Source organism: Talpa occidentalis, unplaced genomic scaffold (genome assembly GCF_014898055.3).
Source record: "Talpa occidentalis isolate TD23 unplaced genomic scaffold, MPIMG_talOcc4v2.1 talOcc4.6, whole genome shotgun sequence".
NCBI lineage: Eukaryota > Metazoa > Chordata > Mammalia > Eulipotyphla > Talpidae > Talpa > Talpa occidentalis.
In genome coordinates this window covers 22,911,604-22,938,069 of record NW_023604972.1, presented here as the reverse complement: position 1 = coordinate 22,938,069, position 26,466 = coordinate 22,911,604, and the positions used below count along the sequence as shown (strand labels likewise).

The following is a 26,466-nucleotide window of genomic DNA, read 5'->3' as shown; positions in this document are numbered from 1 at the left end:
CAAAGGCAAAAGGGAAGAAATAACATCCAAATTTAGTTGAGGTGTAGTTTTTTATGAGTTGGTCAATCAGTCCTTCCAGTGAAATGCTGGGTATTAGCTGCTGACTTAAGTCCCTCACTGCTGGAGCACATATCTAGCAGGTTACCTGTTTGCTGGTAATAGAGTTTGCACACTGGTATCCATCCCTGGACATACTTTGAACAACCTTGTGCTCAAGTAGCATCTCCTATGATTTGTGAACTGCAGATATGCTCAAACCTCAGTCATTAAATTCTACAGAGGGAGTGCGATGTGCTGCTGAATTTGGCAAGGTGGCTCAATAGAAATCATTAAAATAATTTTGTATGAACATATTCCTGCTGGGAAAATGGCTGTGGCTTTTTTGAGATTCAAAATGTCAGTTGTATGTGGTTGCATATTTATCTGTATTTTGTATCCATTTATCTCATGATGGTGAGGATAGGAATATCCCCTAAGGGAGTTCAGGGCTCACCATCCTCAATTATGTGACTTTGGTATATTGGTAATTTTAAACTGAAGTACTTGAAACACAGCAAACAGAGGAGAGGCTTTCTCTGAACTCCACTTATTTGCTAAAAGACAAATCCTCCAAAGGAACTCAGTTGTTATAAATTCTCTCCTCTGGAGTTTCATCAACCAGGGAAGATTGACTCTTATCACACATTATACCCAGAGAGATTTTCCAACAGACAATCGTACCTTCTGTCTATTCTTCTAAGGTCCCATCTTCCCTAAAACTCATTGCCTCCTCCTTTCCCTTCTCTTACTAAGACTGTCTATAAAGCTCTCAAATCTCATTGCTGTTTGGGTATTCACTCATTCCAGACGCCATGCTGCTTGTGCATGTAATGTTAAAAATTAATAAATTTACATACCTTTCCTCCTGTTATTGACCTATTGTCAGTTTATTTCATAGGCCAAGTTATCAAACCTAAGAGGGTAAGTGGAAAATCTTTCCTCCCCTATGTGCCTATTTTTGAATCACTTCCATGGCTTTGCATGTGACTACTAGGTATTGTTGCATATAATACATATATCTGGAATGTAGCCATTTCAGTGAAGACATTTTCTAGAGCCAAGTTCTCTAAAGTGTTGTCTTTTAATGGAAATAATTTGCACATTCTTGGATTGTCATTTTCTCCTTTGGTCAGTCGGAATCTTTCTATTCCCTAAGAAATCTCAGTATTTCTTCTTTTTCCCCATTATCTGAATATTTTGCCTGTGCCCAAGTGTATTTAACTGCTATTATTATAGTGAAACATATCCTGAAAAAGTAATCAATTTTGGTTTTTCAATCCCCCATCTTTATCTTTTAACCAAATGACAATTTTTAATGATTTAAAATCCTCTTATGAATCCTCCTTGGGATAGCTGTGACTTTTCCTACTTTTGTTAGTTCATTGTTGAGATGGAAACATGTTTTTAAATCATATGAAATCTTAGCCATCATTAAAACACATTTTCAGGCCTCCCCTGGTGGCGCAGGTAGTTGAGCGCAGCGCTGTGAAGCTGTCCTCAGCCTCTGCAGCAATGGTTCGATCCTGGCCAGCCGGCAAGTGTCCCACGTGGCGAAGCAGACCTCTCCTGTCATGCCCGCTGCTGCCCTCAGCAGTGTATTTTGTCAGTCTGCCTGTTCTGTTCCCTGCTCTGTCTCTGGTGAATCCTCTCATCCTCCTGTGCATCTGCCTGTACCCCAGTTCTTGTATAAAACAAATAAATAAATCTTTAAAAAAAAAACAAAACACATTTTCATGAAAGTTAATAGAATTCTTAGTGTTTGAAAAGTGAGTGAATGTCGTTGTAGAAATAGGGAGTTGGAATAACCAAGATTTTGAAAGAGAAGGCGACAATGAAGGCCATAGAGGGAAGTGAGAATATACTGATGATGAGTATAGATTCCTCTCAGAGTAAAAAAAGTGTAGTGTGCTAATTTTAGAAGCATTTCCTTTCTTGATGTAATACCTTGCAATTTGAAGTTTTTCAGTATCCTAAAATGAGCTGACTTGACAGTCAAAAAAAGTACCATTGAAAAAAATAACAACTTGGCATCTTTTTGGCATCCCTTAATGAGGTGAAAGAAAAAGTAATGGTAAATTTCAAGTACATTTAAGGGGGACATCATTTTGATGTAGCTCTAACAGCTATTTACTTATCAAGTACTTACCACCTTTATATGCTGATATGCTTTGTTTCATTTCGTCCTTGAAAGGAGCTGAGCTTCTGAAATGCACAGTACTGTGCTAGATATTTGGATGTGGTGGTTTGCAAACTACACTTAGTTCTGCCGTCTGTGTACTCTACGGGAGACCAAGAGTCTTTTACATATATAGAACGGTGGTAGGTCATATGGAGATAAAATTTAGGGTGCTATGAGAATATGGAACAGAGGACACTCACCTGGCCTCAAGCTTGGTCAGGGAAGTCTTTCCAGATTAAGTGATATTTGAGCTGGAACTGGAATAAATGTGATGTGTGGAAGTTAGCTAGGCCAAAGTGTGTGTGTGTGTGTGTGTGTGTGTGTGTGTGTGTGTGTGTGTGTGTTGGAGAGAGGGGGTGGAAAGACATTTAGACAAAGAGCACAGTTTGTGCTAAATCTTTGGACTGATGATCAAGGCTGATGCAGGAACTGTACTCTGCAAGGGAGAGAGATGCTGGCTGAGGACTTGTAGTAGTAGGCAGGGCTGGACACCAGCCTATGACCAGAGGTTTAGTCTTTATTTTAGATGCAAATGCAATGGGAAACATTTAAGAGTTTTAGGTTGGTGCAAGACATGGATAGATGTATGTGCTTTGTAGGGTTAATTCTGGTTCACTGGATCCAGGTCCTCATGGAGCTTTTTAAAGGAATCATTCAACTCAGACATGCTGCTAAGCCTTTGCTGAGTTGTGTACCAGCTTGGCCCTTTGGTCCTTGACTATCTTGTCCTCAGTAATCCTGTTTATTCTGCAAGATTCAAAGGCGCTGACACCTTCCTCTGATTTACAAGGTGATTGTACCTGAGTGCATCTTATTGTTGGAGCTGCTATTGTCTTTGCAAGAAGCAATCTACGGGTGTTGTACCCAGACCTGCAGATGGCTGTCCAGCAGAATGTACCGGACTAGTACTTCTCTGTCACCATGGCCCAAAGTCTGCCTCTCTGCTTTGATAAACTGGAAAATTCTTCTCTCAGCACAGCTGAAAGTTGTTCTCCCAAGTCACAAGAAATTCATGTAAACTAAAATACTAGATGGATAGTGTTAGAGTGAAGATTAGGACTAGAATGAGGTCTGGACAAATTCTGGAGAGAAACCTTCATAAGAAGCCTGATGAGAATCTGATGTCCTGTGTTGGTTAGATATCCATAGAGGCCATTTCTGCAGTGGAAACTGACTACTTTGCCCCACAGAGTATTTTATAGACATTTAGGTGTTTCTTGTCATCTGGATTACCTGTGTGTTGGTCTGTCCCCTTCCTGGCCTGTTTAAAATTTTAACTTATTTTTAACTTTTTATCTTGAAATAATTTCAGGCTTTCAAAAAAGTTGTAAAAATAGTACAAAGAATTCCCTTCCATTCTTTATTCAGATTTTCTAAGTGTTAGTATCTTACATAATCACTCTAAAATGACCAAAGCAGGAAATAAACAGTGATCTCATACTATCATCTGGAGTCCTTATTCAGATCTTGATCTTGCTAGTTAGTGCCCTGTTAACATTCTTTGGTGGTCTCTCCCTCTGGTAACCTCAATGCTGCAGTTGTATTTTTAGGATTGTTTTGTCATTTCCTTTGTTTTGTTTCTCTATTCCACATATGAGTGAAATCATCCAATATTTGTCTTTTTCTTACTGACTTGTTTTACTTAGCGTTACCCCACCAGTTCCATCTATATTGTTGCAAATGTTGAGTTCGTCCTTTTTTTTTTTAATAGTTGAGTTACTACTCATTACATTATGTATATATAACACATCTTAATCTACTCTTCTGAGGCTGCTTAGGTTGTTCCCATAACTTGGCTATTGTAAGTAGTGCTGCAGTAAATGCAAGAGTGCATCTGTCCCTCTGAATTAGTGGTTTTGCATTCTTTGGGTAAATACCTAGGTGTGGAATTGCTGGGTCATATGGTAGATCCATTTGTACTTGAGGAACCTCTATACTGTTTTCTGTAGGGGCTGGACCAGCCTCCATTCCCATCAACAGTGTACAAAGGCTCCTATTTTCTTTACACTCTCTCCAACATCCATCGTTTCTGGTTTTTGTTTTTGATATGGGCCATTCTTGGGGGTTGGGGGGTGTTGAGGTGGTATTTCATTGTGGTTTTGATTTGCATTCCCTAATGAGAAGTAAGTGATTTAGACATGTTTTCAGAGAAGTATCTGTTTCACTTTCCTGCCCACTTTTTGGATTAGATTTTTTTTGTTGAGCTGTATGCTTTCTCTGTAGATATTGAATATTATATATTACTTTTAAATGTTGTCATGGAAAAAAAAATAGAAAGCCTCTAAATCCTAGGCTCCTAGGGAAATGTATTTGTACCCCACTTAGGGAAACTCAAGGAGCCACTGTCTTTATTCTTCCCAAATACCTCACTCGCCAGAGACTGTATCATCGTATTAAGGGACTTGGGTGTTGCCTGGCTTTAATTTTTTTAAGGTGACTACTTCCCCCCAGTGACCTGCTGTTATACCTATTTATTATACAAGTACTTTTGACTTCAGGCAACCTCATGCTAGTTTAAGATTGCTTAAGGTTAAGAAAACTAATCAACAGTTTTCTTAAGAAAGTTCATTCATATCTCCTTTTTTATTCCTCCCATTTCTAGTTCTTATCTTTACTTTTTAAGAACATTTACAGTTATATTTTCATTTCCTTTTTGGCTTTTCATCCTCCTAAAATACTATAAAAATAAATCAACTAAATTTTAGCATAAATACAGTGAAAGCCAGTGGTTGAAATGATAGCAGTTTGGAAAACATTCTATGGAAGCACTTGAGGAGAAAGCTTTCACCATCACAGGCTGCTGCTTTGAAATAACTCATGTTTCTTTCCCACCTCTAAAATGTCATTTTTCTAGTTCTCTTTTTTGGAAGCTTCAGCATGCAAAGCTTTGACAACAGTTTAGGAAAATTAAATCACTACCCACTGTGTATGACATTTGCTTAAAGATAAATCATTTGGCCAAAAATTGGCAGTTGCTGAAATGGGGGAAACAATGAAATGTTTGCCTGGGTTCTTGTTTAAAGGAAGAGGATTCATCAAGGTAGCTATGTAGTTGCAGGGCTGAGCGAAGCCTTTAACTGATTGTATATCATTAAATAGTCATGTTCTTCTTTAGCTTCATGTAGTTTTATCTAATGGTTAGAATACTGGGTACCTGGTACCTTTGCTTGCTGTACCATGCCTCCAACTTTGTCCTTTTTCTCATCTTACTTTGGCTTGGTAGTTAGTTTTCTGTGTCAGGTAGAATAGTTTTGATTGTAAATGAAAGAAGATTCCACTCAAGCAAGCTTCAGCCCCAAAGTGTGTCTACAGACTTTCCTTACTAAATACTAGAGATTAGGAGTGATGGTTTTGATATGATTTGATCAGGTCTGGGCTTCTCAGCTTCTCAAGCTATTTCAGGAAAGAAACTTTTTCTCCATATACTAATTCAGATCAATGCTTTTAATAAAATGCAATAGAAATAGGTTACTAGAAAAACCAAAATTTCAGGGCCTCCCCGGTGGTGCTCCTCCCCGGAGCGCTGGGTTGCGAAGCTGCCTGCAGCCTCTGCAGCGCTGGTTCGATCCCCGGCTGCTCCCCAGCCACCGGAGGAGGGTCCCGCATGGCATGCAGACTTCTCCTGCCGCCCACTGCTCCCCTCAGCGGAGTACTTCTGTCCGTCTGCCTGCTCTGCTCCCCGCTCTGGCTCTGGTGAATTCTCTCACCCTCCCGCGCTTCTGACTGTACCCAGTGCTTGTATGTATAAATAAATAAATAAATATTAAAAAAAAAAAACAAAAACACCAAAATTTCAAAGGACAAATATATGTTCCAAGTTTTTAATTGTTAAATTCAACAAATTATCCTGTCAAAATTTTGTAAATGTTTCCAAACATGCTTATTTTCAATTTCTGTCCTAACCATGTATAGACCGTTAAGGGTATTGACAAACACTATTTTGCTGCTGACCTCTCCTGCCAGTTGCCTGTTCAGTGAGGTTCTCCTCAGGGTGAGAGTGGCTGCCAGAGCTTCCAGAAAGATGCATGTCTTTGTTCACATCTAGGGAAAGAGTTTTACTAACCATTATTCAAAAATGCTGAAGTCATACTGGTAGGACCAACTTAAAGTGCTTCCCTGTGACCCCAGCAATGTTATTGGTACTGGCAAGTGCAAGACTGACCTCTGGTTATATTAGTCCACAGTCACCACTTATGTTCTATACTTTTCATTTAGCCTGTGATTTAATAAAAATAGATGTTTGGGCTTTGTTCCCTATTTCTGGCTCTGAGCTTATTATAAACCATTGAATTCTCTTGAGTTTTAAGTGTCTCTGTGTGCAAATGAGATGATCCCTTGCCCGAGGGTAAGAGAGCACTTGTAGATAGCTTCCAGAGGAAGATCAGGCACCATAATAGAAGGACCAAGCCAGGGATAGCAGGTTCAAGCATTCAGCCCCACTGTAGACTCCAGAGGAGAGGAAGACTGGAACTTGAGTTTGGTCACCATTGACTAATGAGTTAATCACTGGGCTTAGGTAATGAAACTTCCATAGAAACCCGGAACAGTTAGATTCACAGACTGTCCCTGCTTGGTGAACAGTAAGGGGCTGGGAGGGTGGTGTACCCAGGGGATCAGGGAAGTTCTGCACCCTTTCTCGTGTACCTTGCCCTATGCATCTATTGTTTGAATGTTCCTGAGTGATAGCCTTTATGATAAAATGTTAAAAAATAAAATATTTTCCTGAGTTCTGTGAACCGTTTTAGTGACCCAGATGGGTCGAAGTTGGGGGAATCCTTGAATTGTAGCCACCTTAGATAAAAGGAAAGGTAACCTGGGGACCTGGAGTTTGTGGGTGGTGTCCAAAGTGGGGTATCTTTTAAGTGGGGTATCTTTTAGACCTTAAATCTGTAGGGTCTGATGCTCCCTCCAGGTGGTTAGTCAGAATTGAATGAAGGTCATCCAGTTGGTACTGGAGGATCAGAGAATCAGCTTGTCCCTTTGAAATGGGGGCCAATGGATGGGGAGAAGAAAGCAGCCACAGATGACCAGGTTGTGAGTCCTCACCGTGTGCCCAAGAATGCAGGTCACTGAGTGCTCAAGAATGCAGGACTCACAGAGAAAAATAAAAAGGACTCATTTACATAGGAAAGGGCGCACTGAGAGAGAAAGCACACTTACTTACAGGCCAGCAGGCAGCCCGTGTACTCTGCCTTGCCCACAGCTGGTGTTAGCCGAGCAGAGACCAGGGTGCACTGGGAGCCAGCTGTGGAAAAAGAAAGTGAGCACAGGTGTTCATGTTTCAAGATCAACACAGTGACTCAGCTCTGTCCTTGGCTCAAGCTACCTGGGTTCAGGAGGCAGAGGACTGAGATGAGAAAGCTCCACTTTTGCTCTGAGCATCATGCACTGTCTTGGAAGTCACTCCTCACTTCCCTCTCACAGCCTCCTTGGGAGATGGTGCTGTTCCGGCCCCTTTGTACCATGCTACCATGGCAACCTAATAAGGGACTTGTCCATGCTGCCCTACCTAAGGGCTTGTCATGTTTTAAGGACACATTTAGGAATATTTTTAAGTGATAAGAATCAACTTTTCAATGACAACTTTCTGTTGGTTCTAAAAACTTGTGGAATTTACCTTTTGTGCATGTGCTAAAGCTAGTATTATACAGGTTTTGAAGCTAGAGGATAATGAAAGGAGCAGTGATATTATTTTGCTTTTTCAGACAATTGAAACTTTTTTTGTGTGTTTTATTTAAAGGGATTTATCATCACAGAAAGTATCTAATAAGCACTTAATTGGATTTGTTCTGTCTGGCACAAAGAAAAACTACTGTAGCCATTTAATTAGATAAAGGGAAATTATGTGCCTCAGATTGTCTCTAAATCAAAGGGACCTTCTCTTGTGCCCTTTGTCGGCATCTTGGGAAGTTACAGCCCTAAACTACTGATTCCAGTTTGTGTTTACTTTCAAAATCAGTTGTGGATTCAGAGATTGAAATTGTGATTTAAATACTTGCTTACATTTAACCCCAGATAAATACAACTACCATCTTTTAGGACTTTTCTTTACAATTACTTTCCTTCCTCCTACAGCCCATGTCTCTGTAATAGTAGAGAATGTTTATATTTGATGTGGATCTTAATATAAATCTGTGGCAGTTAATTGAGTCACTATTGGAATAATTTCTCTTTTCATCAAGAAAATCATCTCCTTTTTCTCAAAGCTGTCCAGCAGCTCCATTATCTTCTACTCTCTCAGCCTTGTGGCTCCAGGTACTCCATGACAAACCATGTCACTTCCTTTTCTCCGTGGTCACCTCCCTTTGCCTAGTCCAGGGCCCCAGTAACCAGGTTATTGAAATCCAGATGGCGTTCCTCATCTATAATGCATTCTCTGTGCTGCTACTAGCGCTGCTCTCTATTCAACGGGCTTCATAACCCTCAGCTCCTGAGCAGATATTGAGAGTCTCTCATCACCAAACATTTTCCCCATATAATCTTTTACCTGCCAGCTCTGCTGTCCAGTTGATACGTCAGAAAAATTCCTACCTTGTTAACATTGCTCTAACTGTTCACTGTCATATTGCCCTTTGCTCCAGGTGGGTCCAAGCCATTTTTCTTTGTCCTACCTCATCCTTCATTCTTCTGGAGCCTTCTCAGGTAGTTATCATTTGTCAGGCTTGATTTAACTGGATAGTCTTTATCACCGTCATTATATTGTGTCTTGTTCGCCCATCGCCACTCTATAGTTAGTTGTTGAATTGAATCAACAATTAAATGGAATTTATTCTTTTGAGACAGAGAGGGGGAAGGGGAGGAAGAGGGGAGAGATGAGAGGAGACAAGGGATGTGTGCACATGTGTGAGCCCAAGCATCCTTTTATGCAGGTACAATGTAGAGCATCTGGGGAGTTAAGAGGACAGCTCAGCACAATCCAGACGGGGAATCCTGCAGGGCAATTGGTCTGATTTCTTCAATAAATAAATTGTTAGAAAAAAAGACAGAGATGAAGAGAGACCTAAAGATTAGAAGAGACTGAAAAGGTATCAGCCAGTTGCAATGTAGAGACTTCATGTAGAGTTTGATTCAGAGGAACCGTAAAAAAAAAAATACGGAGAAATCTGAGCACTGATCAAATAATTGATTTTGAGAAATTATTTGTCTTCATAGATATAATAGTGTTAATGTGTTTATGTTTTAAAGCGTCCTTGTTTTTAAGGATACTTACTGAAATATTTGCAGATGAAAAGATGTAATGTGAGGATTTGCCCCCAAACAACCTGGTGGTAGAAAGGGATCTGTGGAGGGGAGAGGGAAGTAGAGGATATGAAAAAAAAAAAAAAACCAAAACAAGATTGGCTTTTAATTGGTAATTATTGAAACTGGATATGGGTGTATAGGGATTCATTCATTTATTCATTCTATTTTTTTTGAAGTGTGTTTGAAGATTTCTATAATAACTGGTATAAAATAAGGGATAAGACATGGATCTTGTTTGTAAAGAATTGAAAGGACATCATGCTGGCATCTGGGAAGCTCAGATTCTAGCTCTGGCTCTTTCTCCAATGATCTGCATGGTTTGGAGCCACTTATTCAATATTTCTGGGCCTCATGGATTCTCCTGAGCAAGTTTGTTCATTGAGTGGGGTCCTCATTGTTAGGGGTCATCTGGAATGCTGTACTTTAGAAAGTGGGCCTGTGTTCGGGAACAAAGATTCTAGAATCAAGTAGCTATGCCTGTGAAGAGTGTGGTTTCACTCAGGCTATGTATCTGCCAGATCATAGTTCCAACCATGTCACCCCTTTTCCCCAGGGAAACTGGCAGCATTCTGTAATACATGTTGTCAATTTGAGTTGATAGAGCTTCAGCCAAAAAGCAAAGAAGCATCATATAATTAGTGGGCTAGTCATCCCCAAAGTTCATGCTGTGTGTGTTGTGATTAAGAGTTCAGGCCTCTGGAGGCCAAGTTCAAATCCCAGCTTAACCCCAACCTGCACCACCTGGATTCATTACTTAACCTACTTTTCTTAGAGGGTGATTTTGAGGATTAAGTGAGCTCATACATGCAGTGTGCTTTGGACAGTGTCTGGCACATAATAATAGTTCAATAAATGCTAGATACTGTTCTCCTTGGCTCTGTTTAGATTTTGCATTTCCAGTTCTTACAGGCTCATTGAGACTTAAGCACATCAGTCATCCTTGGCTTCTTCTGTCTTCCTCCCTCTTAGAGCACATGGGAGAGCTCACCGCACTCCGTGGCAGGTGATGGGGGCACCAGGGTAACTCTGGAAGGATGTGAGTGACCAGAACTTGTCTGTAAGAGGTGCTCGCCCCCCTTGGATGCTGCTGAGCTGAGTTGCTGAGGAATTTGCCAGGGTACCATTAGTGGAGCTATATCTGACTGCCAGTTATTTCTGTAGCCATGTCCAGCTTCCTGAAGTGCCCTTGGGCATCTTAACAGCTGAATAGGGTGCAGTGTGCAGAGAAGCATCCCCACCTACCTTGTACTGAAGGACTCATCCCCTCTATTGAGAAGGAGTGTGAGCTTCTGCTCTGGCATTTACAGGGAGAGGCCACAGGAAGAAGCCTGGCCTTCCCCAGCGCTCTGACTCACTGCTTAAGCAACAGGGCTTGTCATTTCTTCTCTCAGGCCCCATGAGCTCAGACTCTTGTCCCCTTGGTACCCCGGCAGCTCCTGTGTTCACTCCCCCCACCCCCATTCCTGATAGCCGGTTTGCCTTGGGCCCTGGATCATTGTCTTACTCTTGGCTGATTCACTTCCCCGTCCTGGCTTTTCATCCTGCACATTTCCCAGTAAATCACATTACTTTTCCAGCACCCACGAAGCAGCATGCTGTGATTTTTTTTTTGCCCTTAAGCCTGTTACTTTCCTCCTTAATGTTATTTCTTGATTGCCTTCATTTTCTTTGGATGCTTCTATTTATTTTCTATTCATTAAGCTGAAAATAGGTTTACAGACTTCTCTTATTTATTTCAGGGATGAGTCTTCAATTTACAGATGATCCCTTTGTTTTTTATGCAACTTTGAGGTACTCTATAACTCCTGGAAACTTCCTAAGAAGAGGAAAATAATATTTCTGTAACAATGGGCAGAATTTGTAGTGATTTTGTAGATTAAAAATAACATGTTAGACTTAAGGGTTGTAAAGGCTAGATTTTAATGTGGGCTTAAATTACAAACTGAGCGTTTTTGAGTAAGTCATTTTTACCTATTTCCTACCTCAGTTTTTTCTTTCTTTTTTTTTTTTTAAAGATTCATTTATTTTTATACAAGAGCTGGGGTACAGGCCAGAGGCCAGAGGTGTTGGAGGGTGAGAGGATTCACCAGAGACAGAGTGGGGAACAGAACAGGCAGAGTGACGAAATACACTGCTGAGGGGAGCAGTGAGTGCGACAGGAGAGGTCTGCCAAGCCATGTGGGAATCTCCCTGGCCGGCCGGGAATCGAACCCACGCTGCAGAGGCTGCAGACAGCTTCACAGTGCAGCGCTCAACCTGCTGTGCCACTAGGGAGGCCCTCAGTTTTTTCTTTTGAAAAATGGGAATAATACCAAATTCTAGGGACTGTTGAGACATGATGTGTTATAGTTCAAAAATTCTACCTAAAATTACTGTGGCTATTATAATCTTATTTGTACTTTATAGTGAAGTAGCTTTTTTTAAAAGGTAGATCAAGTCATATCTCCATTTCTATTTGCATTAATTCATTGGGGCCATTTTCTTCCTTCTTTTTACCTGTCATCAAATTAAAAAAGAGAGGAGAGAGGTTTAAAGCTAATGCATTTCTGTTGTATAGGTGGAGCTCTAAGGCTGGGTAAGTCTGAGATTTGCCCTGAAATCCTTTCCTAGAGTCGGAGGTTAGAGGAGAGTGGGGTATACCTTCCTGCATCTTTAAATGTCAGCTTATTCGGTACCACCTGAGATGATGTGGGGTGTGGTGTGGGTGTGTGCTCCTCCTTTGGTCCAGTTTAGTGTCCTGGATTTAGCTCACTGTCCAGGTTCCTGAGTGCAGGTGGGAGACCAGGAGGTGATGTGGTGCAGAGGCACATACACCTGGAGTGAAGTCTGGACTCGGCCACAGAACCTCTTTCCCATTAGTTTCCTCCTTTGTACAATAACTGCCATGGGGCCTGGCACTCGGTAGATGCTCAGCCCACGTTAGCTCCGCTTCCAGTGTAAAGTGTGTATCTGATGCGTGCAATCAAAAGTTCCTGCGAAAGGAATTTCAGGCAGCACCAAACAGGTAGTGGAGGCATTTTTGTGGGCAGTGGTACCCTTGAAACACCTCCTGAACTATCCCTATCTGCCAAGAAAGGCTGGTGTCAAAGAGTTGGGACTTGCTCGCAGCCAGTGTTTCTTAGCTCTGGTTGGGCATTAGAGTGACATTGCTTTGTCAAAATACACAATCTGGGCTGCAAACGAGATCTGCTGCCCAGACATGCATCTTTTGGAAAAGCGTCCCAGGTGCTCTTGATGCCAGAGCCCTTGCTTCAGGGAAACCAGAACGACGTTCTAGTGTGTCTACAATAAAGTCCAATGTAGAGAGCTTTAGGGAACAGCCGTCCTTTTCTGAGAAGAGTGTGTTCTTGTTACCTCTGCTTCATCAATGAGAATTGAATGTAATGCTTTCAGGGCAACAGTAGTAGCTAACTGGGATGCCTTTATCTCTACTAACTCTTTCAGTTCTCACAGCAGCCTGTGAATTAGGTGCTGTACTTATGCCCCTTCTGCACCACATGTTCAAGGTCACACAAATAGCATGGGATGGAGCCAGGTTTTGAGCCCAGGCAGCCTGGCTCTGGAGTCAGTGCCCCATCCCTCCTGTTAGCCACTTCTCAGTTACAGGTAGGACCCCCTTGGAAATGGGCTTGAGAGCAGGGAGCCCTTATTAAGGTCATGGAAATTTGGTAAGAATTAGTAGCTTCTCTCTCCATTGATTCTATATTGTTTCTTGGCATATCCTGGCCCCCTCCAGAGTTCACAAGGGTGTACACATCAGGCAGCTGTATTGCTGGCAGTAGAGATGGAGGTGGTAGAACAGATTTACCACCTTCTTTCTTAAAGTTGTTCCTTCTAACCTCTCATTTATTATTCAAGCATTTGGAATTAGCTGCTTCTTGGAGTGAAAATTTGGGGGTCATTTCTTTGACTTTTTTCATTGTAGCTGAAATGGTAGACCAAGTGTTCTTCCAGCGTGGATGGTCCTTTGAGAAAGTCAGAGGAAAATGGTTTTCATTTATCTGTTCTTGGGAGAGAATAGAACACAGTTCTCAGGGGCCAGTGTGCTCATGGCTGTAACCAGCCTGGTGTTAGATGGGCCTTTGGAGTTGGCTTTCACATGGGAGCTCTTTGCAACCTGGAACAGAGAATTGATGGTCTGGAGATCATTCACTTAGACTGATCTGCCCAAATCCACTTACGATGCCATTGGAGAAATGCAGCAGGTGAACAATAACAGTAAGAGTAGCTGCTTGCTGTGTGCCCAGTCCTTTAGGACTCATTGCCCCTAACCCTACTCCTCTGCAAGGTAGATGCTATGCCTCAATGAGAATTGAGTGTAATGCTTTCATAGTAACAGTAGTAGCTAACTGGGATGCCTTTACCTCTACTAACTCTTTCAGTTCTCACAGCAGCCTGTGAATTAGGTGCTGTCCTTATGCCCCTTCTGCACCACATGTTCAGGGTCACACAAATAGCATGGGATGGAGCCTCTATTTTATAGAGGAGGAAATGGACTCCGAAACTGAAACGATGCATTTCTAGGTCATGCATAGAGTAAGCAGTGCAGGCAGATTTGTATCCATATCTGTCAAAGCCTATGAACCTTCCAAGATACTTTGCCCTCTCTTCTGTGAGAGAAAACTATGCTTAATGAATGACTCTCAGGAGACATTAATTTGCAAATAAAAGTTCTCTTTCCTAACATAAGGTAGGCTTTTCTTTTGGATAAAATGAATAAAGTAAATACCCCTAAAGGGTCTGAAGAGAAGGAAGTAAAGTGGATGAATGAATGAAGCTGGCTGGTGATGAATATAAGCAGCACTTGGGGAGCAAACTTTCCCCAGGACAGTCCAGAGCTCTGAGCATTTCCTTCTGAACATTTCCATTTGGAGATTTTATACCCCACCCCTACCTTCCATTTTGTTAAAAGTGATACAGTATCTGGACTATGAAGGAATAATTTATATTTTGAGCTACATTTAATTCCTGCTTCTTTACTCTTTTTTTCCCCGTCTCAATGAATTGTAGTTCCTTTTCTCCCCTTCCCTTTTTTTTTTCATTTGTCCTTTTTAAAGATTTATTTATTAATTTTTTTATACAAGAACTGGGGTACAGGCTTGAGGCGCAGGAGGGTGAGAGGATTCACCAGAGACAGTGGGGAGCAGAACAGACAGATGACTGAAATACACTGCTGAGGGGAGCAGCGGGCTAGACTGGAGAGATCTGCCACTCCACTTGGGACTCTCCCTGGCCACCTGAGAATCGAACCCACGCTGCAGAGGCTGCGGACAGCTTCACAGCACTGCGCTCAACCCGCTGTGCCACCTTTTTTAACACAAGATTTTGCTTACCAGTATTACATGGTTTAAGGTCAATCATCTGTATTGTTTTAAAAGTTCAGATTTCTTTGAAAAGGTGAGATTTCTTTGAAAAGCATCACAAGAATTAAAGCCCTGTCCATAATGTATGAATTACAAGAATATATAATGAATTTTCCAAAATGTTGAAACAATACTTATTACAGTTCCATTTCCAATTCAGGCATTATAGATGCTCCGAGGAAACAAACACTGGAGAAAAATAAGATGTGATCATATTAATCACGATTTCACTTGTTTGGTTAAGGAGATTTCCAGTTAGATATGGAGTTGCTTCTTAGTTAAACAAATATTTCTTGTGGACATGAAACCTGCCAAACCCTGTAACAGTCTGATTTGATTTCACCTTTTCTTTGGGCAATAGCACCATTTTGCTTTGAGTTTGTTTTAAAAAGTCTTAGTAGTAGGTCTTAGCATATTTATTAGGCCAGAGTTTAGGAATGTTATGTTATTCCATGAAATGTCTCTTTTCCACGTACTTGAAGGGTAACACCATGTCTGTCTGTCTGTTCTGTCTGTGAGGTGTGTCTTTTGGAAGCTCTCTTACTCCTTTCTGCTGCTCCCTTTTCTTTGTCTTACTTTCTCCATTAGGTAGAAATTGTACCCAAACTAGTTTATTTTTTTAAAAAGTTGAATAGATCAGATAGTATCTAGGTGGAATGCTGCCCGCATTCATGAATGTTCAATAAAGCCAGTTAGATCTCTAAAAAATTAAAAAAATTAATAGATCACTGTTTCATATCAGTAGCCTTCAGGCAAGCCTGTTCTTGTTAAAAATGCATATTCTGTGCCCCACCCCAGAGCTGAATTTGGGAATTGCTGAATTAGAGTTACGTGTGGTCACCATGTTAGTTTTAAACTATCAATAAAATGTTCTGTAGCTTTCTTTAAATAAAGAAGTAACCTCATCCTCTCCCTCCACCACTTATTTATATACTCAGATTAAAAACTACAAAAAACACATCCAGGTAAGAATCCTGCAATTAGGTTTCAGAATTTGAGACACTTTCATTAGATTTTTATTGAAACACTATGTATGTACTGTATATCTCTTCAATTTATTATTATTCAATTTACCATTATTATTTGCTTTTAAAAATAAAAGTTTGATTATCACCAAAGTCATTCATTTGAAGTTCTAGTTCAAATTACTTATCATTTAATGTGAGTCAAATGAGTCATCGTATTAGATTGGGTGGCAAGATGAGGCAGAGGAAAGGGGTCTGGGTTTCACCCATCAGCTGTGTGGCTCTGGGTAAGTTTTTTCAATGTTCTGGACCCCAGGGTGCTACCCTGGGCAGCGAGGGGCTGCGTGGGTGTGTTGTGACCTCTCTTGTGGTTCTGATCCAGTTGGACACTGGGGGAAGAGAAGTCTAAGATAGTGACACTCGAGCACATATGTTGGAAACGTTTTATCTGTAGCAGGAATTAACATAAAGTATTTGGAAGTGAAAGGAACTGTAGTCCACCAGTCTATAAAGAATAAGAATACAGAGATGAAAAAAAAGTTGGGGTTTCTGGAACTCATTCAGAACAATACTGTACTCTCTGAAATTCCCGGTTATTGAAACCCAACAAAGAAATGGACTTCCTTAAGGCAGTGACTACCCTTTGTTTGGCATTTTTCATTGCTGTGGTGTTGCCAGGTTTGTTTGTATTGTGTAATAAATTCTAGAAGTAGATGATGGTGGAGCTGGGTAGAGTGGTGTTTCTAGCTGTCTTATATATTTGGAACCATTACGATTGAGGGACAGAAACAAAGTATGCTGTTCTAAAAGATCCATCAGTATTGAGGTGAGTTGAACAGCTGGACAATTAGAGAGAAAGTTTAGAAATGATTTTTTTGCTTGTGCTATTGTATTCCATTTCTCTCTGTTTATTTATGAAGAGAATGATGAATGCACCAAAGATGGCGAAGTATATAAAGACTAGTGCTCCTTAAATCTCAGTAATTTATGGACCTCTTTATTTAAAGGAAAAAGCTGCTCACAAATCCCCAGTACTGACATAAATATTTTTATTATGCCTAGATATAAAATTAGGTATAAACTCCTTATGCTTCCAGCTCTCACATAACTGTAAAACAATGACAATTTTATAGAGTAAATTCAAGCAAAGCTACAACCAATAAAATTCAAATTAATAATGATTTATCATGGCAGATATCTTTGTTCAACCAAAATTGCACCTCTCCTTGAAAATGTGATTTTGGTTCCGACAGCCAAAATTCCATTTCTTTTGGAATCCACGTGGAAGCTCAGCTCTCCTTCCACTTGCCTACATTCAGACCTTCCTTCATATAAAGTACCTTCATTTGGCAAGAATGCATGGAATGCATGATTTTGGTTTTGATACTGCCTCATTTTTCTTACTTGTCCTTGATGAGTAAAATGATGCTACTAGGTACCTTGTTGATAGAAACATAAATGCACATCCACTTTTGATCAAGCAAGATATTGGCAATTGGTGCCTCATCGCTCTTGGAGTAGTGAAGGAAAGGGAGAGGTTATTAGTTACTGCAATGTTGGCTTTTAGATTTAGGTGAGAGTGCATGATGCCTTCCAGCAAAATGTGGAACAAAGGAGAAAAAGTAGACTTTGAGGGAAGATGATTATTTCAGGACTTACATTCTAGAAGTAACATATTTTACATATTTTAATGCATTTCTGGGATCACAGGAACTAAGCTATTTCCAAAATTTCCTTCCTTTGTTGTATCAACCAACCATTAAGGGATAAGGTAAAACCAGAGTTGGGAGCTTTGTTTGTAAATAAAACCCAAATTAGGCTCCCTCAAGGGCAAATACTGCTCTCACCTCTGAGATGAAGGCCTTAGGTCAGTGGTCAGGGTAGAAGAGGTTGCATTTCATAGGCTCTTCTCAAGTGGCCAGGTGGACAGTGTCAGCTGGTATTGGATGAGTAAATGGAGTGATCAGCATACACTGGTAGATGGGTTTGACCTCATGATTGAAGTTCTCCTGGAATGTTTGCATGAAGTGGGAGAGTCAGGATGAAGTCTCTAGGGACACCATTAATAATTTTTTTTAAAGATTTATTTACCTATACAAGAACTGGGGTACAGGCCAGATGTGCAGGAGAGTGAGAGGATTCACCAGACAGAGCAGGGAACAGAGCAGGCAGACTGACAAAATGCACTGCTGAGGGGAGCAGCGGGCGAGACAGGAGAGGTCTGCTGTGCCATGTGGGATTCTTGTCAGCTGGCTGGGAGCGAACCCGCACTGCAGAAGCTGCAGACAGCTTCATAGTGCGGTGTGCAACCACCTGCACCACCAGGGAGGCCCCATTGATATTCTTTTAATCATGTAGAAGGGAGCCTAACAAGGAGCCTAGGAAAAGCTTTTAGAGAGGTGGAGGAGAATCAGAAAGAATGTGGGCAATCTAGGATTAAAGAATAAGGAGATGAGGTGTTATACGACAATGCATATTTATTCCTGAAAAAAGCAGGCGTTTGCTATGTGTGATGAGAGAAGCATTGAAAATCACAAAGCATAAATAATTATTTCTGCCAGGGCATCTGAGATGGCTTCATGAAGCAAGTAATAGTTGGGTTGGGCCTCAAAGGACAAATAACTGGCACATCAGAGTAGTAGGACAGGGCAATCTAGACAGGAGTATCACATAAGCTTGCCACTGTGACAGGTGTGAAGCTCTTGGAAGTAATTGGTAATGATTGGACTTCACACCGTGTCTTGCTTCTTTCTAGGTAAAGATCTCATGTTCATTCCCAAAGGTCGGACATGTACCTTTTACTGATCTTAAGTTGAAAGGAAGGTAATTTTTAAAAAAGATTTATTTTTATACAAGAACTGGGGTACAGGCCAGAGGCCCGGGAGGGTGAGAGGATTCACCAGAGACAGAGTGGGGAGCAGGACAGACAGATGACTGAAATATACTGCTGAGGGGAGCAGTGGGTGAGACAGGAGAGGTCTGCTGCACCATGTGGGAATCTCCCTGGCTGGCCGTGAGTCGCACACGTGCTGCAGAGGCTGCGGCCAGCTTCACAGTGCTGCACTCAACCCACTGCCTCACGGGGGAGGCCCCGAATGGAAGGTAATTGAAATCACTTCACTGATCTGACAAAACACCTCCCCAGTGCTCTAAAATGGACACACTTTATGTTTGATTTCACACATCCTTTTACATTATGAGATTATTGCTGAATTTTGGGGTTTAAATTCTGTATCAAAAACTTTAATGCCTGTGGTATATTATTAAGCAAGTAGTCATATGACATCCTTTGACTGGAGAGTAGAAAAGGAGCTAAGCTCGCTAAAGTTCATTAGATCAGAGAGCTAAAAAAACCTGGGGCAAATGAGATTGGGGTGAAAATTCCAGGTCCTTGGTTTAAAAGCTGTGTAACATCAGTCAAGTTATTTGATGTCTCCAAGTTCCAAGTTTCCCTAGTTAAATAGTAATATCTATTTCAGGATGATCATGAAGATTAATGGAAAACACTTAGCAAAAACAGGTTTTCATTATTACAGTAAAAATATTATAATTTTTCAAAATAAGTAAATAGAGTACATGAATTGTGCATCAGGGATCATTTGGGGACAGTTAGAAATAATGAAGATTCCCAGACACTACTCCAGATGGAGTTTGTCAGAGTACGTCTCAGGACACTGGACTATTTGCAGAGCCCCTGCTTTGGAAGCAATTCCTCTGGAGTTGAGTAGCATTGCAGTCAGTTTCACCTGGTTATTCTTAGCTATTCAATATTTTGAACAATGGCTCTTAAGTATTTGTTGAGTATGTGAGCTTTCTGGTAATTAATTTCTTATTTTTTTTCACCTTACAGCCCATATTGAATTTTTTGATAATTAGATTGACTGAGTCCTGGATAGCCTAATTCTCAGCTCCCCCTTCTTTTAAAAAGAAAACAGATTTTTCAAATAAACTTTGCTAAGGCAGACATTTGGCATGTGAAAATTGAATTTCAGTTCCTAAAAAATAATTCAACTTTTTTACCCTTAAAAAAAATGACTGCAGGAAATGCTTCTAAAATAACTGATATTACCCTTGTTAAAACCGGGATTGTTATTGGCTGGTTTCCAGCATGTGTTCTGTGTTCTTTTTCTCCTTACAGAGGGGTGGGGAGGGCACTAGAAAAAATGGGGAGAGTGTTTGCCTTTTGCCAAAACACACAGAAATTGTAATCCCTCAAATCTAAGAGTGCCTTTCATGTGATGGCAGTTATTTGGCATATTGTGAAATGTGGCTGGAGATTAAAACAAGAAATAAAATGTTTATTGTATTTGGATCAATTAGAATATCCTTTTAACTTGTGTGTGTGTGGATAATTTGGTTTAAGAAAATGATTGTATTTCAGCAGAAGCAGTCTTGATGCTCTAATCTGTTTACTTCATGTATTTTACATACCAGTAAGAATGATTGAAATGTCAGCTCCATTAGGACAGAACTTTGCTCAGTGCTCAATCCCTGGCACCTAGCATAGTACCTGACACATAGTGGGTGTTCATTTAAAATGTACTAAAGGAAGAGGTAACAGTTAGACCATCAAAGCTAAAACCACATTTACCACTTTTCACTGAGAAACTTCCTCAAGGACTTGTAAAGCCCTTTTTTGTCTAGCATTAGGAGTAGAGGCTGCCTTCGTGTTCCCATTGCCCTTGACTGCTTAAGATCACCCTGTGTCTCTTAGCCTGGGTCCTTGCAGAAAGGGACAGGCTTTCTTGTTTATTGTGGTATCCACATTGCCATATCTGGTAGCATTGCAATTTCTTAGTAAATATTTGTTGAATGAATACATAGTGCATGAAAAATTTCTGTAATGCTTTCATATTTGTTTTCATCAGTGACACTTCCATGAAGTTGGCTGATGGTTACATCCCAGTTTTATGAGTGATAAAACAAAGGTTAAAGAGAATGAATTAGTTATCCCAGAAAGCCCCGGGTCATAAGTAGCAGAGCTGGGACCGAACTTATAAATGTGTTAATTTCTTCATCCCTTGTTCTTTCTAGGAAAGCTTTAATAACATTAAAAAGCATAAATTTACTCTTTCTGTTCCCCCAGTTGAAATCCTCTTTCCTTGTGAGGGTGGCAAGACCTTTACCAAAATTGGTACCTTTGCTGTGTACCAATTTGGGTTATTCTCTACAACTGCTTTTTGGATGGCTGTGATGGGTACCTACAATAGATTCTTAAAAAAAAAAAAAGACTAGCTTCATTATTTCAAATAAATTTATACTCTTCTCTCCCAAACATGTAAGATGTAAATTTATGAATACTGTGAATTTAAGTTTTTAACATAAAATCTCCAAGGTGTGAAGGGAATGTTCTCCAGTATAGTCTTCCCAGGTCTTCTGGTCATGTTGAAGTGGAAATTTTAGAAATGTTGAATGGGCTGAACTGATATTTCCCTGTGACTTTAAAATAGAAAAATAGAAGATAACCAAACATCTGAGATTCTCAATCCTGGCACTGTCCGGGTACACATCTTGCCAAAGGCATTCATTGAAGCTAAAGACCAAAGGACAGCCAGCCAAGGTTCCAAATAGGAAAGGGTTTCAAGATCTTTGAATCTGGTCTAATTCTAATTTCTGTTTGGCCTTCTTTTGAGAAAAATAATTTGGTGACTTCGGCAGATTTTATCCCATTTGATTAGTAGGTCAGTGCATTCTACCAGATGGCTAAAATTAAGCTTCCTCTCATTACCTTGAGAGGTAATGACGTCAGAGGGCTACTTGAACAATACTCAGCACATAGCTTTTCATTGCCTGGTGGAATAGCAACAAGAACCTAATTCCTTTTGCTCACTGTGGACATTAGCCTTTAGTGTTAACACTAAGGCAAAGAAGGAAATGAACTGCCAACCTGGGCTCCTTCCAGAACCCAGCCATGGAAATATGTTGGGGAGTAAGGGAGGTGACTTTAGCAGTGGTTGTGGGTGGTGAAAAAACATTTCCTTTTTTTGCCAGGTGCCTGACTTCTCAGATGAGGGGGTACAGAGCCATTGTGTTTCTTCTGGCTGTTACAAAGCATCACATCATCCCTCCATGGGGCTTTTTTTTATGAGCAGCCACACAGCTGAAGCCTTTGTTGTCCTGTTGCACAGTAGGGAGAGGGTGACGAGGACCAAGCTCAATAAAGGGCTTTCAGGGAGCCTTCTGAGTTTGTCACTGCCATCTGTCCCACTCTCTCCCATGCTTTTCAGTCTGTTCACATTTTGTGAGCATCTTAGGTGTTGAATTGGTATAGTGTGCTCACTGTAGATAGCAGCTGAGAGAGACGTGGTGGTGAGCCATATTTCCAATGAAAAACAAGGTCTTGCTCCCTCTGGTAGGTGGCATCAGGCATAAGGTATGAAGCATTGGGACTATTTTATTTTACTTGTTATTGACTGTTGCTTTCATAATTTTTGAAACCAATTTTTCCTCCAAGACTTGGGTCATTCAGGAAGAACTCGATGTCATAAATCACTTATTTACAAAGCTGGGGGGCATCTTTCCTATTTTTTGCAGGTGGCACCATAGGAGCATGGTGTTATCTGGTTGGAAACTTTGGTCCTGCATTGAGCATTGGGAATGTGTTGCAATCAGTGGGTGAGCACTAGGCCAGGAGGCTTTCGGTGTGACAAGCGGTTTTGTTCAGGACACCTCCCTCCCGAGTACACTGCGACCATTGTCTCTCCAGTTGGGTTTCTTCTGGGCAGAGCCACATCTGTGGTCGAGGCGCTGCTTGTTTTCCTGCACACATTTCATTTTTTGTGAAACAAATTTATGCCTGTTCTTCTGGTTTTGCTCGTATGAATTGAACGTGTCTGTGGTTCCTATAAATTTGTTTTTGGAAGGGTGCGTGCTGAGACGTTGTCGGTGGAAGGAGCACATGGTCAGCGTGGAGGCAAGTGACCTGCTTCCTGGCTCTGTGGCTTCGGGAAAGAGAGTTGACTTCTCTGGGTATCAGTTTCCTCATTTGTGAACTGAGGACTTCTTAGAGTGATGGATTACCGAGTCCCTCAGTGTTATAGTTCTGCTGTTGGGTTTTTTGAGATGCTAAGAGTATCAGAAAAGGAGTGTGGTTATGTTCACCAAAGACCTTGATACTGAGAAATTGTAAAACTAGGAGGCGCTCTGTAGAACTAAGCGGTATGTGTATGGTGCCTCCAGTGATAGAGAAGTTTACATCTATTAGTTAAGGGAGGGAAATAACTCTCTCTGTGACTTTGCAGAACAACAAATAAAAATTTCTTACTGCTAGAAAAGTGCTGTTGTTCAGTCCTGGAAGTGTTGCTGGATACTTGGGTTTTGAAGTTCAAAATTTAAAATTACTGAGTTCAGATAAATAAAAATTTCTTAACTTATTATTAGCTCTTATTGTTCAGGTAATCAGAAAACCACCAATCAGGTTACTATAGTATAGACATCCCATGTTTGATTTGTATTCCCATACTATTTAATAAAAACCTCAATTAAAGATATCCCAATTATGTAAGAAATGCATATTCATTGTACAAAATTTGGAAAAACAAGAAGGCAATACAAATAGCTCTTAATTCCATGACCTAGAAATAGCTACTTTGGTGTCTTTAGATTATACATGCTCAGTTTATAGAATAAAATTGGAATTGTACCATGCATTTATTATCTGATATCTTGCTTTCTTCTTGCTGTGTTCCTTTGGAGATGAGCTTTGAGACTGTAGTTTCAAATGAAGGTAGAGATTAATGTAATATTATGCTTGGCTCGTGTGTGATGGGGTCTGTTTTGACTTAACAAAAATAGAATTGTGGACTTAATTTCTGAAAATAGCATTTGTCTTATTCTCTCTTTGAATAGGTTTTCACTATTTAGCGTGTATAGATTTTGTCATAACTATTACTATAATTAACAGACTTCATAATCTGTTATTTCTTAATTGTTCACGAATGCTTTTTATAAGATTCCCTCATTTGAGTTTTCTATGCCAGATTGCTGGCTGCACCATCAGAGAGAATAAGGTATTTTTATACTTTTTCAGGATGTCTTGATTCCTCAGGCTGAAGCCTGACAAGTAGCTAGTGTGGGCCAGGCCACAGATTTGGCACAAAATAGGTTAGTTCAGAGATTCTTTCTTCTGAATGTATTATACATTTGGTAATATGTGTGATTCACTTGTTGAGTTTTGGTTTCATATATCATTTGCTCTATTAGGAAATGAAAGATGATTCGTTTTGCTCCTTAGATTATTTAGCCTATAAAATTTTATGTTACACTACTCACTTTGTGTTGAAAGTACCTTCTAGATTCTCTACCACATTGGAATTTTCTATGACCCTCCCCTTTTGGATCTTTTGGTGGTGCCCTTTGAAGTCCTGAAATGTTTTTTTATTTGATTGAGATTAAATCTGGGTTTCATTTTACTTTTTAAAACATATTGAGCAAGTTAATTTTCTATTCGAGTTCCTGGGGGGAATGATTCCAGGCCTCTGTGTCCCAAGAATTCAGACTGAGCCTTGCCAGAACATTCCTGTGGTTTTCCACAGGGTAGATCAGTGTGTTCATGAAATTTCAGTTGTAGCTCGTCTTTTCTGTGGTTAATTAAAACATCTGGCTTTTAAATTTTCCACAAACAGGGCATAATAATTTGGCCAAACCTTTTCAGTAATGATTAAATACTTTTCAGAATAGCTCAGTCTTGTCTTTAGGACACCTTATAAGCTGTTATCTCTGTTCATTAATGATTTTTAAACATTTAGAAGCTCTTGGGGGTTATTTCGCTAAACTTGCACTCTTGAGAGAGAGGGAACATTTGTGAATATGCATCCCTGTAATGGGTTCTGGCCTTTGCCCTGCAGGTTGGAGCTGCTCTGGGGCACTGCTGTGGGCTGTAGTCGAGCATGCTGTGGTCGGATCTGCCCAGCTGTGGAACAGAAGCATTTGCTGGATGGAAAATCCATAAAAGAAAGCTCCTCTGAAAAGACAGACCAGAGCTTAAGCAAAATCAGGTTGGTATGTGACAGAACAACTTGATGGGGTCGGATGGGAAAGAAAGTTGTTTGGTTCATTCCAGAAAGTGTTTTTGAGACAGCCCCAAATAATTGTTCTCAGTTATTTGAGAGGCTCGTAGCAGAATCAGTGACGGGTATATTGTGACAAACTTCTGTGTACAGTGTTTGGTTGTCTTCCTCTCCTTGTCTTCCTTTTTCATTTTCTCCCTTGGAGGAGGCACAAATATGTCCTAAACCACAGAAGCCACCCAGAGCAGCCTCAATGAGCAGAAAGAAATGAGGCTACAGTGAGGCCCCCCAGCCAGATTTGTCCCGATTGTTAATTTCTTGCGGGAATGTGGTCTCATTACAGCCGATGAGCTAATATTGATTATGGTATCATTTACTAATGTCTGTGGTGTGTGTAAGGGTCACTCTTTGTATTGTGGTTGTATGGGCTTCGACAACTGTAGGATAATGCTTAGCCCTCCATTACATTATCATACAGAATAGTTTCACTGCCCAAAAATCCCCTGAGTTCTAACTTGCCTTGAATTCTTAATCTTTGAACTGTTGATTTTTTTTCCCACTGTTTCCATAGTTTTACCTTTTCCAGAATGCCATATGGTTGGGACCATACAGTGTGTCGCCTTTCAAATTGGTTTCTTACACTTTGCAATATGCATTTGAGGTTCCTCCATGTCTTTTGTGGCCCATGTTGATAGCTCATTTCTTTTTAACACTGAATAATTGTTTTATTGTATGTTTGCACCACAGTGTATTCATTCACTTATTGGAGGGCATGTTGGTTGCTTCCAAGTTTTGGCAGCTATGAATAAAGTGGCTGTAAATATTCATAGGCAGGCTTTTGGTGTGGACTTAAATTTTTAATTCACTTGGGTAGCTATCAAGGAGCATGAGTGCTGGATTATATGGTAAGAATATATTTAGTTTTGTAAGAATCTGCCAGACTGTCTCCAAATTGTATCATTTTGTATTCCTGTCACCAGTGAATGAGAGTTTCTGTTTCCTCACATCCTCCCCAGCATTTGGTATGTCAGTGTTCTGGATTTTAGCCATTCTAATATGTGTGCAGTGGCATCTCTTTGCTCTTTTTACTTGCAGTTCCCTGGTGATGTATAATGTTGAGGCTCTTCCTGTGTACTTGTTTATCATCTGTATGTCTTCCTTGGTGAGGTGTCTGTTCAGATCTTTAACCCTTTTTAAAATATTGAGTCGTTCATTTTCAATTATTGTGTTTTTAGCATTCCTTATATGTTTTGGATACCAGTTCTTCATCAGATAAATCTTTTGTAAGCATTGTCTCCCTTTTCTGTGATTTGTCTTTTCATTCTCTTTGTCTTTCTCATAATTTAATTTTAATGAAGTCCAAGTTACCAATTATTTCTTCCATGGACTATTGGTGTTTTATCGAAAAAGTCAGTGCCAACGCAAGGTCGTATGGGTTTTCTCCTATTTTATCTTCTTGGAATTTTATAGGTTTATATTTTATGTTTAGGCCTATGATCTCTTTTGTGCTAATTTTTTTTAAAAGTATAAGGGCTTTGTTTAGATTCATTTTTTATCTGTGGTTGTCTAGTAATTCCGGTGCCGTTTGTTGAAAGCCTCTCCTTTCTTTACTGAGTGGCCTTTGCTCCTTTGTCAAAGATTAATTGATTATATTTGTGTGGATCTGTTTC

At 40.3% G+C, this 26,466-nt stretch overlaps 1 protein-coding gene across 10 annotated transcripts in view; it reads left to right on the top strand.

The window, feature by feature from the left end:
- Positions 1 to 26,466, top strand: part of APBB2 (amyloid beta precursor protein binding family B member 2) — a 359,532-nt gene that overhangs the window by 72,302 nt on the left and 260,764 nt on the right. For 9 of the 10 annotated variants that reach the window (XM_054688336.1, XM_054688339.1, XM_054688343.1 and 6 more), the window contains one exon: positions 24,635 to 24,784. The exons of the other annotated variant lie outside the window; for it this stretch is intronic. The gene's annotated coding sequence lies outside the window, so the exon portion shown is untranslated. The remainder of the gene's footprint in view (positions 1 to 24,634; positions 24,785 to 26,466) is intronic. 10 annotated transcript variants of the gene reach the window in all.